We start from the raw sequence: 12,210 nt of genomic DNA, 5'->3' as shown, positions 1-12,210 counted from the left end.
GTGCAAAACTCACTTGGCAGAAATGACTGGAAGGTTGGGCTGAGTTGGAGTCTCCCCTCCTCCATATGTTCCTTCCAGCAGGATAGTTGAACTTTTACTTGGTGACTCAGAGCTCTAAGAGACCACCTCATAAAGGTGATTGGCATACTGATATTTTTATTGTTCTTCATTGGTCAAAACAATCACAGGGCAAAGCAAGTTCTAGGGAAGGAGAAATAAAATACTTTATAGAAGGGTGGCCAATGAATTTACAGCCATTTTGAACTAACTATACTAAGAATGAAGACCATTTTCCTAAGCTAGTGTAAACAGCATATAAGATAGTGGAAATACTTTTTAAGAAAAGGAAAAGATAATAATGTCGGTTCTCACTACTTCTATGCATTATTTTATTGAAAGTCTTTACTGTAAAAGTAAAGTAAAAAAAGAAACTAAAGTTCTTAAGTTTGAACATATAGAGATAAAACTGTCACTATTTTCAGATAATCAGGAAAAAATCTAATAAATTATTAGAATTTTAAAAGATATTATAGCAAGATTTTAGGATACAAAATCAATACTGAAAAGTCAATTGAGCACCCAGTTAGATAATATACTTTCTTTAAGATGATAAAATCATAACCACAATTAGAAATGTTATCTGCCTATGAATAAATTGAACAAAACAGTGATATGCCCCTATAAGCAGTACTAGAAAAAATTAGGAGCCATCAAAATATACAAATAGACAGCTATAAAATGTTCTTGAAATTTTGAGCACTCTACTAAACTAAATTTTGCCTATATATCTAAATTTAGTGTAGTTCTGAACAAAATTTGCTTCAGAAAATTAGTACCAGGAAAATTCAAAATACTCTGAAAACAAAAAGTAGACAGACTTATCCTACCAGATATCAAGTTCTACGACATACTCATAAAGTTTCAGCTAGTGCAAACTAACCAAGTTAAAGAAATATAGCACCCATAAATAGTCCCACAAATAGAAGAAAGCTTATTTTACAAAAATGTAGACATTCTAGGTTAGGGCATAAATGCTGAAAGATTAATTAAGGTTCTATATCTGGTCATCATATGAAACAGAATAACATTTATCTACACTTTTTAACATGTGTCCATATTTTTCTATCATTTATATTTTCAAAAAATCTATTTGAGGAAATTAAAGCTTTTGTTCTGAAAGTCAACACTATAAAACTTTTACAAGGCAACATAGGAAACTATCTCTCAGAAGTTGGGATAACAAAAATGTGTCTAAAGCAGATAATATAAACAATAAGCTAAAGGGAAAGTTTGATAAATCTAACCACTTTAAAATTAGGAACATCTGTTCATCAAAAGATACCATAAACAATTTGAAAGGCAAGCTACCAAGCAGGAGAGGAGAAGTGCAATTTAAGAGGCCAACGAAGGAATAATACCCAGAATATGTAAACAACTCTTGAGAATCAGCCTAGCTGAACTGAAAACAATGAAACTTTAAGAATGGGATAGTATTTCATACCAACAAGACTGATTTTAAAAAAATTATCAAATGATGGCAAGGATATGGGACAACCGGTATCTACTGTAGTGGGAGAGTAAATTGGTAGATCATTTTACACAATAATTTTGCATAACCTAGTAATTTTGAATACCTGGTGGGATAAAGTGTTATAGCACTTGATGACTAACAGATTGGTAGTTTGAAGTCATTCAGAGGCACTCAGTAGAAAGTCCTGGCCATATGCTCTGAATAGTCACAGTCATGAACCCCCTGTAGATCATCTTTACTCTGCATACCTGGGGTTACCATGAGTCAGAATCCACTCCATGAAAATTGTTAGTAAGTTAAGTAGTGCCTGGATGTGCAAACATTAGGTTGCCATCAACCCTAAGGCACCTCAAATGAATAGCCCTGGTGACCAACTCCTGAAAAGTCAACCACAAACAAAACCCTTGGCAGCACATTCAGTTACTGAAGTTGCACATACACATACATATCCTACACCTCACAATTCTACTCAAGTAGAATCATTAAGTAACTCTTCCCTTGTGCAAAAGAACACATATAAAATCATATTATCAATATTGTAAACAATGGGAAAATCTGAAAACAACCTAAACAACCTAAAATCTGAAAACAACCACCAATATCAAAATAAGTGAATGAACGATGTACTCATGTATATATGGAATGCTGTATGACTGTCTCGTCCCGCGGGACATTCAACGTGGATCCTGGAGGAGGGAGTGGGTATTGGGGGAACAAGAGACACCGAGAATAGAGACAAGACAGTATCCTTATCAAGTCTCGTTTTAATGAACAAAGAGTTACAGCTTATAATGGCCAGCAAGGGGGGAAGCATCGGCTGCACATGCAAATTAGGCTATCTTGGCAACAGGCCAATCAGGGAGTTCAGGGGAGCGCGCCCTGCCGGTGAGTCAGTAAGGGCTTACAGTCTTCAATTAGCTATGCAGAGGAGTGGCATGTTTATGCAAATCAAGCACAGGGGAGGATGATCTTTTGCCCAATCAAGGGGATGCAGGACACAGGTGCGTATCTAAAGAGCATCACACCTTGTTTGCTCAAGCTTTACAGCTGCAGTGCTCTGTCACGTAGGCTGGGGTAGAATACCCAGAGCTCAGGCTAATAAATTCCAAGTAATGGCCGGGCCTCATGGCTCTGGACATATGACAATAAAGAAAGCTTTAGGAATTGACAGAATACCAATTGATATGTCTCAACATGATGAAGATAAACAGAAGCACTCAATAGTTTATGCCAAGAAGTTTAGAAGACAGCTACCTGAACAACCCACTGGAGGAGATACATATTTGTACCCAGAAATTCATGTTGAACTCACAGGAGGACTTGGAACAAGGGGTATCATTGCTGATGTCAGAGGGAGTTTGGCTGAAAGCAGATAATACCAGAAATATGTTTACTTGTGGGGTTTTGTTTGTTTGTTTGTTTACTTGTGTTTTATTGACTATGCCAAGGCATTCAACTGTGTGAACCATAATAAACTAGGGATAGCCTTGAGAGGAAGGATAATTCTAAAACACCTCATTGTGTTCATTTAGAACATATCCACAGACCAAAAGGCATTTGTGAGAACAGAACAAGGGCATACTGCATGGTTTAAAATCAGGGAAGGTGTATGTCAGAGTTGTATTCTCTCACCATACTTATTCAATCTGTATGTTAATAAATAATCAGAAAAGCTGGTTTATATGAAGAAGATTGCAGCATCAAGATTGGAGGAATGCATATTAATAACTTTCAAAATGCAGATGATACAACCTTGCTTGCTGAAAGTAAGGAGGACTTGTACTTGCTGATGATGATCAAGGATTACAGCCTTCAATATGGATCACAATTCAATATAAAGAACACTAAACTCCACAACTGGACCAATAAGTAACATCATGATAAATGGAGAAAAGATAGACATTGTCAAGGATTTTTGTCTTGCTTAGATAAATATATCAATACTCATGGAGCAGCAGTCATGAAATCAGATGATGCATTCCATTGAGAATATCTACTGCACAAGACCTCTTTAGAGTATTCAAAAGCAAGGATGTTACTTTGGGGGCTAAATTATGACTGACCTGATCCATGGTATTTTCCATCACCTCATGTGCATGTCAAGGTAGGATACTGAATAAGGAAGACAAAAAAAGTATTGATGCATATGAATTATGATGCTGGCAAAGAATACTGAAAATCCATGGACAACAAAGAGAGCAAACAGATCTATCTATCTTGGAAGAAGTACAGTCAATGCTCTTTAAAGGCAAGGATGGCGAGACTTGGCCTCACATACTTTGAACATATTATCAGGAGATAGTAGTCCTTAAAAAAAGACATTATGTTTAGTAAAGTAGAAGGGCAGCAAGAAAAGAAGACCCTAGAATAGGATGACACCGTAGTTGTAATAATGGCCTTAAATAGAACAATTGTGAGAATGGTACAGGAGCAGGTGGTGCTTCAGTGTGTTCTACATAAGGTCATAATGAATTAGAACTGACTAACAGCAACCTATCTATCACCTATCTACAATATAACCTTTATAAGCCATCCATGAAGTTCATTTATTTTTCCTATTTTATAGATAAGAAAATTTCCATCAGATGAATGAAATCATTTATCCAGATAGGTAACAGCTACTAAATGGAAAGTCAGAGAGCAAGCCACAGCACAATCTCAGGAAATATGAATATAAAGTCTGTTTGCCGACATTACATTACTTTTCAAAAGTCAGTAACACTAAGGACAGTGTTTGGGAATATATATATATATTACTATGATATGAAGAAAAGCAAGGTAATACTTCATACAAAATCATTCATTTGATATACCGTATATACTCAAGTATAAGCTGAGTTTTTCAGCACATTTTTTCTTATTTTTATTGGGGTCTCTCACATCTCTTATCACAATCCATGCATTCATCCAGCACATATGCCGCCATCATCATTTTCAAAGCATTCTCTTCCCACTTGAGCCCCTGATATCAGCTCCCCATTTCTGCCCCCTCGCCATCCACCCAGCCTCCCTCATGAACCCTTGATAAGTTATAGATTATTATTTTCATATCTTACATCATCCTCTGTCGCCCCTCACCCACTTTTCCATTATTTATTCCCATGGGAGGGGGTTCTAGATTGATCCTTGTGATCAATTCCCCCTTTCTTCCCCCACCCTCCCCTAATTCTCCTGGTATTTCTACTCTCCTTGTTGGCCCTGAGGGGTTTATCTATTCTGGATTCTCTGTGTTGCGGGCTCTTATATGTAGCAATGTGCATGCTCTGGTCTAATCCAATGTGTAAGGTAGAATTGAGGTCATGATAGTGGGGTGGAGGAACACCAAAGAACTCTACAGATGGGCTTTGGGTCTCCACTCCATCCCCCACCTCAACCCCACCATTCACATTGGGTATGATTTTGTTCTGAATCTTAGATGCCTGATACCTGATCCCATCGACACCTCACACAGGTGTGCTTCTTCCATGTGGGATTTACTGCTTCTCAAGTCTTTGAGATCACAGATGCTACAACTTTTGATAGCCAGGAACCATCATCTTTCCTCACCACATTTGCTTATGTACCCATTTTGTCTTCAACGATTGTGTCACAGAATGCCAGATTGTTAGAACAAAGTGTTCTTGTGTTGAGGGAGTACTTGAGTTGAAGCCCAATGTCCATCTGCAACCTTAATTCTTAACATATAGATATTAGTCCATAGTTCTATTCCCCTCTCATTATATATTTATATATGTACATGCCTCTATTTAGACCTCTATAAATGTCCTTTACCTCCGTGTTCTTTCCTCTATTTCCTTTTACTTTTCTTGTCCCATCATCATGTTTAGCCTTCATTTGGGTTTAGTAATTCCTTGCTGCTACATTGCCCTTGATTAAGCACTAGACATCCTATACCCTTCTATCCAGTGATTTTCATTCACCTGTTGTTCCCTTGTCCCTGGGTTGGTTCTCCCACCCCCCTTTCCTATCTGAAACCTCCTCTTCTCCTGTATCCCCCCAAAACCACTGATCCCATTCTTTTTATCTCCGAATTATTTATCCCACCTATCTTATCTAGATAGACATGCAGATACATTAATAATTATAAGTGCAAAAACCAGGCAAAGCCAAATAAAATAACAAAGGAAGTCAAAACCAAAACAGTTATTTCCACTTGAGCACTTGGTATCAGCTCCTCTTTTTCCCCTCCTGCACCCAACCTTCTACCCTAGTGAACCCTTGATAAATTATAAATTATTTTAATTTTCATATTTTACACTATACACTGTGTCCATTCACCCATATATCTGTTGTTGGTCCCCCTGTAGTGTGGGGGGTTAGGGGTGTGCACTTTGATCATTGCGATCAGTTCCTGTTTCTCCCCCTCTTCTCCCCACCTTCTCCTTAACCTCATGGTATTGCTACTCTAATGATTGGTCCTGAGGTGTGTATCTGTCCTGGATTCTCTGTGTTAGAGCTCTTATCTGTACCAGTACATGTTCTAGTCTAGCCAGATTTATAAGGTAGAACTGGGGTCATGATAGTGGGGAGTGGGAAGAAGCATTGAAGACCTAGAGAAATGTTGTGTGTTTTGTTGGTGCTTCACTGCACCCTGACTGACTCATCTCTTTCTTGTGGCCCTTTTGTGAGGGGATGTCCAATTGTCTACAGATGGGCTTTGCATCTCCACTATGACCCCCTTGTTCACATTGAAATGGTTGTTTGTTTTGGGTCTTCTGATGTCTGATACCTGATGCTGTTGACACCTCATGATCACATGGGTTGGTGTGCTTCTCCCATGTGGACTTTGTTGCTTCCCTGCTACATGGTTGCTTGTTTAACTTCAAGCCCTTAAGACCCCAAATGTTATAACTTGTATTATCCGGGCACCATCAGCTTTCTTCACTACATTAGCTTATGCACCCATTTTGTCTTCAGTGGTCATGTCGGAAAGGTGAACATCACAGAATGCCAGGTTATTAGAATAAAGTGTTCTTGCATTGAGGGAGGACTTGAGTAGAGACCCAAAGTCTGTCTGCTACCTTAATACTCAACCTATAAAGATATGTACATAGAATTATAACCCTATCATTATATATTTACATATTTACATATGTACATACTTATGTTTATGCCTCTATAAATGTCTTTTGCCTGGAAATTCTTTCCTATTTCCTTTTATTTTCCTCCTATTCCACTATCATGTTTGACCTTCATTCTCTGTACTTCCTCTCAGCTACATTGCACTTGATCAAACCCCACCAGGTATTCTATGCCCTCCTCGCCATCTGTTTTAGATCTTGTGTTGTTCTCTTGTCCCTGGGTTTGTTGAAAAGCTACTATTTAATTGGATCCTGACCACTGCACCAAATTCAAGACTTTCCTTTGGTTAGGGTTTGTTGCATAAAGATACTGCATAAAATCATCTCTTTTAGCTTTGTCTCGCTTAAAAGATCTTTGAGCTATCTAATCTTCATGCAATATTTCTAGCATCCATGGAGTAGAAAATTTGCTGAGGCCAACATATTAAATTGAAAATGCAGACTCATGTGACATCCTGACTTCGGTATCTAGGATATCCATTACAAAATCTTCTTCCACCAGTTTATGGATTTCAATCATAGCTCCTTTGTTTTTCAGGGTTAACAGTGTCCCATTCTTGGTTCATCTTTGAGGTTTTTCCACCCTTTGTTAAAGTACTTAATTAATCTAAAATCTATTGTATTACATGAGGCAACATTCTTATAAATTTGTTGCAGAGTTTTAATATCTTGAAAAGATGTCCCTTTGGGTTTTGTTAAAAATTTTATCTTAGTTCTCACCTCAAAATGGTATCCTTCTTTGGAAAGTACCCAAGCAAGACAAGGAAAAGTGAATTACTGAGAGGATTAACCTAAAGTCAACCACTAATTATAGAAGCATGTTTAAAGAGATATTTTTCTGGAGTATAATGAGCAACACTTTCTCTCTACGCCAGTTTGTCTTTGAAACTCTAGGTGTAGTTGGCTATGCATTCAACTCCTCACCATATTGTTAGCCATTCAGAACCACCAGCATCCACAGGAGAAAGACAAGGCTTTCTACTCCCATTAAGACTTACAGACTCACAAACCCACAGAGGGCAGTTCTACTCTGCCCTAAAGTGTCACTATGAGTCAGAATAGACCCGATTCCAGTGAATCTGCTTTACCAAGCATGATATCCTCTTCTAGGCACCAGAATCTCCTGATAGAAGATCCAAAGGAGGTCAGACAGAGAGATAACCGATGGCATATTCATTGAATGGAATAACATGACTTTAAGCAATGTTGAAGAAAAGGAAATAACATCCAAAAATGAAGTATCTTAAATGGAAAAAATCTCATACATATACCTTTGTTGTAGGATAAGCTTCTTGAAATAAAGCTTTAAAGGAAGAGCAAGAAAGAGGGATGAAAGCATAATTAGCAAAGAAAGAAGTTCTTGCCAGTTGCTTAAATTCAACCCTGGTCTAAATAGCTCAAAATCAGGTATAATTGGTTTTTCAAAAAATTGTCTTAAACATAAAATATGCTCTTACAAAGCGCAAGCTACTATATAGGAAATTAACAGGAATATTCAAATCACCTATATTGATTGACTATGGGAATAGACAAACTTTAATAAGAATTTAGTGTTCATACTGTCCTATCAAGAGTTTGTGTGCATGGATGATGTAAGAAAAAAAGTGTGTCAAATTCCACAGGGAGCACAAATCCTTGGGTCAACCACAGATTTACAATCTCAGGTGATCAGTCACAAGAATTCCACCAGTCTATTTCCATTGTGAAGCAATAGCCCTAAGTGAATGATTTAGAACTTTAAAAAGGCAATTCTAAATGTTTGCATATTTTTATTCAAAGAAAGAAACATTTCCCTCATCTATTTCTTAATGAAACTTTACACATTCTGTTTCATACAAGAGGAACTGAGATGGAAAGTTATTGTTTTTCAGGATTATTCATGCCTCTTAACAGGTGTAAAGAGAAAGTTGTGGTGGACTAAAAGACTAGAGATTGTTCTTTACACATAGAAATAAAGGGGTAGTAGGAGGCAAAGAGCATTCAGAGAAGCCTAAATACAGACATGTACATATGTAAATATATTTATGATTATGGGGGCAATAGACTTATGTGCATATATTTATAGGTTCAGTAGTAGGGTAGCAGATGGACTTTGGGCCTCCTCATGCATAATCCCCCAATACAATAGCACCTCGTCCTGCTAAACAGTCATTGCAGGATACCCACCTTCCCGACATGATCACTGAAGAGAGACGTGTGTGTAAGCAAACATGGTGAAGAAAGCTGATGGTGCCCGGCTATCAAAAAGATATAGCATCTGGGGTCTTAAAGGCTTAAAGGCAAATAAGTGGCCATCTAGCTCAGAAGCAACAAAGCCCACAGAGAAGAAACACACGGCCTAAGCGAATACAAAGTGTTGAATGGACCATGTAGCAGACACTAAGGAACAAAAACAATTATTGTGTGATCACCTTCCTCACATAATCGCTGAAGACGAAAGTGTGCATAAGCAAGTGTGGTGAAGAAGGCTGATGGTGCCCGGCTACTGAGAGATATAGCGTCTGGGGACTTAAAGTCTTGAAAGCAAACAAGCAGCCATCTAGACCAGAAGCAACCAAGCCCACATGGAAGCAGCACACCAACATAGGTGATCGTGAAGGGCAGAGGAGACCAGGTCTCCAACAACAAAGGTGGGGTGGTGGTGAGAATCACATCACCATGAAAGAGGGGGAGTACATGATGGGGACCCAATGCCCATCTGTAGACAGCTGGACATCCGTTCCAGAGGGGTAGTGGGGAGGAGATGAATCACTCAGGGTTCGGTGTAGCAACAATGAAACTAAAAACCTTCCTCTAGTTCCTGAACGCTTCCTCCCCTCCCAATTATCATGACCCCAATTCTACCTTGCGGACCTGGTTCTACGAGAGGATGTACAGCGGTGCAGTAGGGATCTGGAAACACAGGGAATCTAGGACAGACGAACCCCTCAACACCAGCGGTGGGAGTGGCGACACCAGGAGGGAAGGGGGTGTAGAAAGGGAGAACCGATCTTGGAGATCTATGTTTAACCTCCTCTCTGGGACATGGGCAATGGGGAGGCGGGTGAGGGGAGATGCCGGGGAGTGTAAGATAAGATATAATAATTTTTTATAAACTATCAAGGGACCAGGGGTGGGATCAGGGAGGGAGGGGGATGGGGGAAAAAGGGAAACCGAGCTGATTCCAGGAACCCAAGTGGAAGATGAATTATGAGAATGACGAGTGCAATCAATGTATAAGGGTGCTTTGCTCAATTGATGTATGTACAGATTGTGATAAGAGCCTTATGAGCCCCAATAAAAAGATTTTTTAAAAAAGAAATAAAGGGATTGAACAAGTATGTGTGTTAAAAAATACATTAAAATCAAAGAGTATGCATTTGTTGGCCATAAGATTGGTCATCAAACCCCAACATACTAAAAGTAAGCTGGAAAGTAGGTAGTTCTGGAACAAATAAAAAGTACTTTTTTACTCAACATCTGGAACTCATTTCCCCCAATAAATTGTAGAGACAAAATTGAAATAGTCCAAGAAAGTCTTGGTTAGGATTCTTTTGTCCATGACCTTTAATATATGAAGAGAGTAGTGATGATCATCCATGAAGACCAATGGCAAGACACCGCCAAGCTCTTCCAAGCACGTGTTCTGGTGTCACTGATAGTCACCAGACAGATTTTAGGGAATGGCATCTTGCATGTTTTTTCTCCACTGGCCCAGTATCTTACATGTGGTGAGTTTTTATGCATATTTGTTTAATGACATTTATTGCGATCTATATATCCCAGCTCACCCCAAACCATCCTTAATCTCCAGTCAACTGAGTGGCCTTGTTCTCTGCCTTTCTCTGCGCTAGCCGCCGACCGCTCCCGGTGCTCACCAGCCTTGGGCCCGCCGCCTCCCGAAGAGAGATCACCATGCCTTCAATTAAGTGGCAGAGTTCTGATGGAGAGATATTTGAAGTCGATGTGGAAATTGCCAAGCAATCTGTGACCATCAAGACCATGTTGGAAGATTTGGGAATGGATGCTGAAGGAGATGATGATCCAGTTCCTTTAACAAATGTTAATGCAGCAATATTAAAAAAGGTCATTCGGTGGTGCACCCACCACAAGGATGACCCTCTACCTCCTGAGAATGATGAGAACAAAGAGAAAAGAACAGATGATATCCCAGTTTGGGACCAAGACCAGCGAACACTTTTTGAACTTATTCTGGCTGCAAACTACTTAGACATTAAAGGTTTGCTTGACGTTACATGCAAGACCGTTGCCAATATGATCAAGGGGAAAACTCCTGAGAAGATTCGCAAGACCTTCAATATCAAAAACTACTTTACTGAAGAGGAGGAATCCCAGGTGCGCAAAGAGAACCAGTGGTGTGAAGAGATGTGAGACGCCGTGCCTGACACTGTAACACTGTAAGGATAATTCCAAATACTAGTTGCACTGCTCTGTTTGTAATTGTTAATATTCGACAAAACAGTAGGCAAATGGCAGCAGCAAATCTATTGTATTGGCAAAATATTGCTCTCATTGCATGTGGAGTATGGATTCTAAAATGTATAGCTGAGATTCTCCTGGTGTGATCAAAAGTTTTGTTTTTCTCTTAATAAACTGAACTGTGGGTTCTCTATAGAAAGTGGTATTTTGGGCTTTCCCACTTTTAGTAAAGTGATTTCTGCCCAGTTTGCTGTCTAGTTAACTTGAGCAACCATTTAAAATTAGGCAGTGTAAATAAAACAACATGCAAAGTTTGCAGAAGTAGACTTAACAAAAGTATTATCTTTATTCATGTACTGCACACCGGAAAAGGGCTAGTTAAGGTACATAGTCTGCATGGGATTATTAGGATCGTCGCCGGCCCCCTAGAGTTGAGGAGTACCCCTGGTCTTGGTTAGCCTGTATGTAGCAAGACTTCCTTAACTGAATCTGAGGACTGTGTGTTGTTTTTAATCCTCCACTTTGAATATTTTAGCCAGATACTCAGTTATCACCCAGTTTATGTTTTTGCGGTGCAAAATGTAACTAGACAGTTTGTTAACTTTTTAATTAAAACAGACACTTAACTCATGTGGTATGCCATCTTTTTTATAATCAGTATTCCCATGTGGGGAAAATGATTCACACTACTTGCATGTAAAGTAATTTAACCTTTAACATTGAAATGTTTGGCAAACCCTGACAGTATCCATCACGAGTGCGAGGTACTTCAAATAAAATGAAAGTGACATTAAAAAAAAAATCTCCAATCAACTATGTCATTGCTCTGAAAGAGAAAGAAAGAACTGAAAGCCAAAAACCCTTATCAGAATTGTAATCTCCCCAATACTTCTTAAACTCAGTAAGAACCAAAAAGGCATGCATTATCTCTTTATAGGAATATTGAAAATATTAAGATAAATCCGTGAACATATTCATTTTAATTGGGAGTTAATACATATATCATATCATTCCACAGTTCAATCACATCAAGCAGTATTGTACGATTGCTACCAAGCTCTGTTTCCAAACGTTCTTTTTCTTCCTGAACTCCTTGACATTGTCTCCTTTTTAAACCCCACCCCCTACTACCACCACCACTGTAAACCACCCCCAACTAACACCAAAACCCATAAACAC

The 12,210-nt window shown here is 38.8% G+C and overlaps 1 pseudogene; it reads left to right on the top strand.

Annotated features, from left to right (window-relative positions):
* Positions 1-10,506: 10,506 nt before the first annotated feature.
* LOC142422746 (S-phase kinase-associated protein 1 pseudogene) lies at positions 10,507-10,983 on the top strand (annotated as a pseudogene).
* Positions 10,984-12,210: the final 1,227 nt, after the last annotated feature.

The sequence above is a fragment of the Tenrec ecaudatus genome, chromosome 12 (genome assembly GCF_050624435.1).
Source record: "Tenrec ecaudatus isolate mTenEca1 chromosome 12, mTenEca1.hap1, whole genome shotgun sequence".
Taxonomy (NCBI): Eukaryota; Metazoa; Chordata; class Mammalia; order Afrosoricida; family Tenrecidae; genus Tenrec; species Tenrec ecaudatus.
The sequence above is the reverse complement of the archived record's forward strand: the minus strand, read 5'-3'. Positions and strand labels throughout refer to the sequence as shown.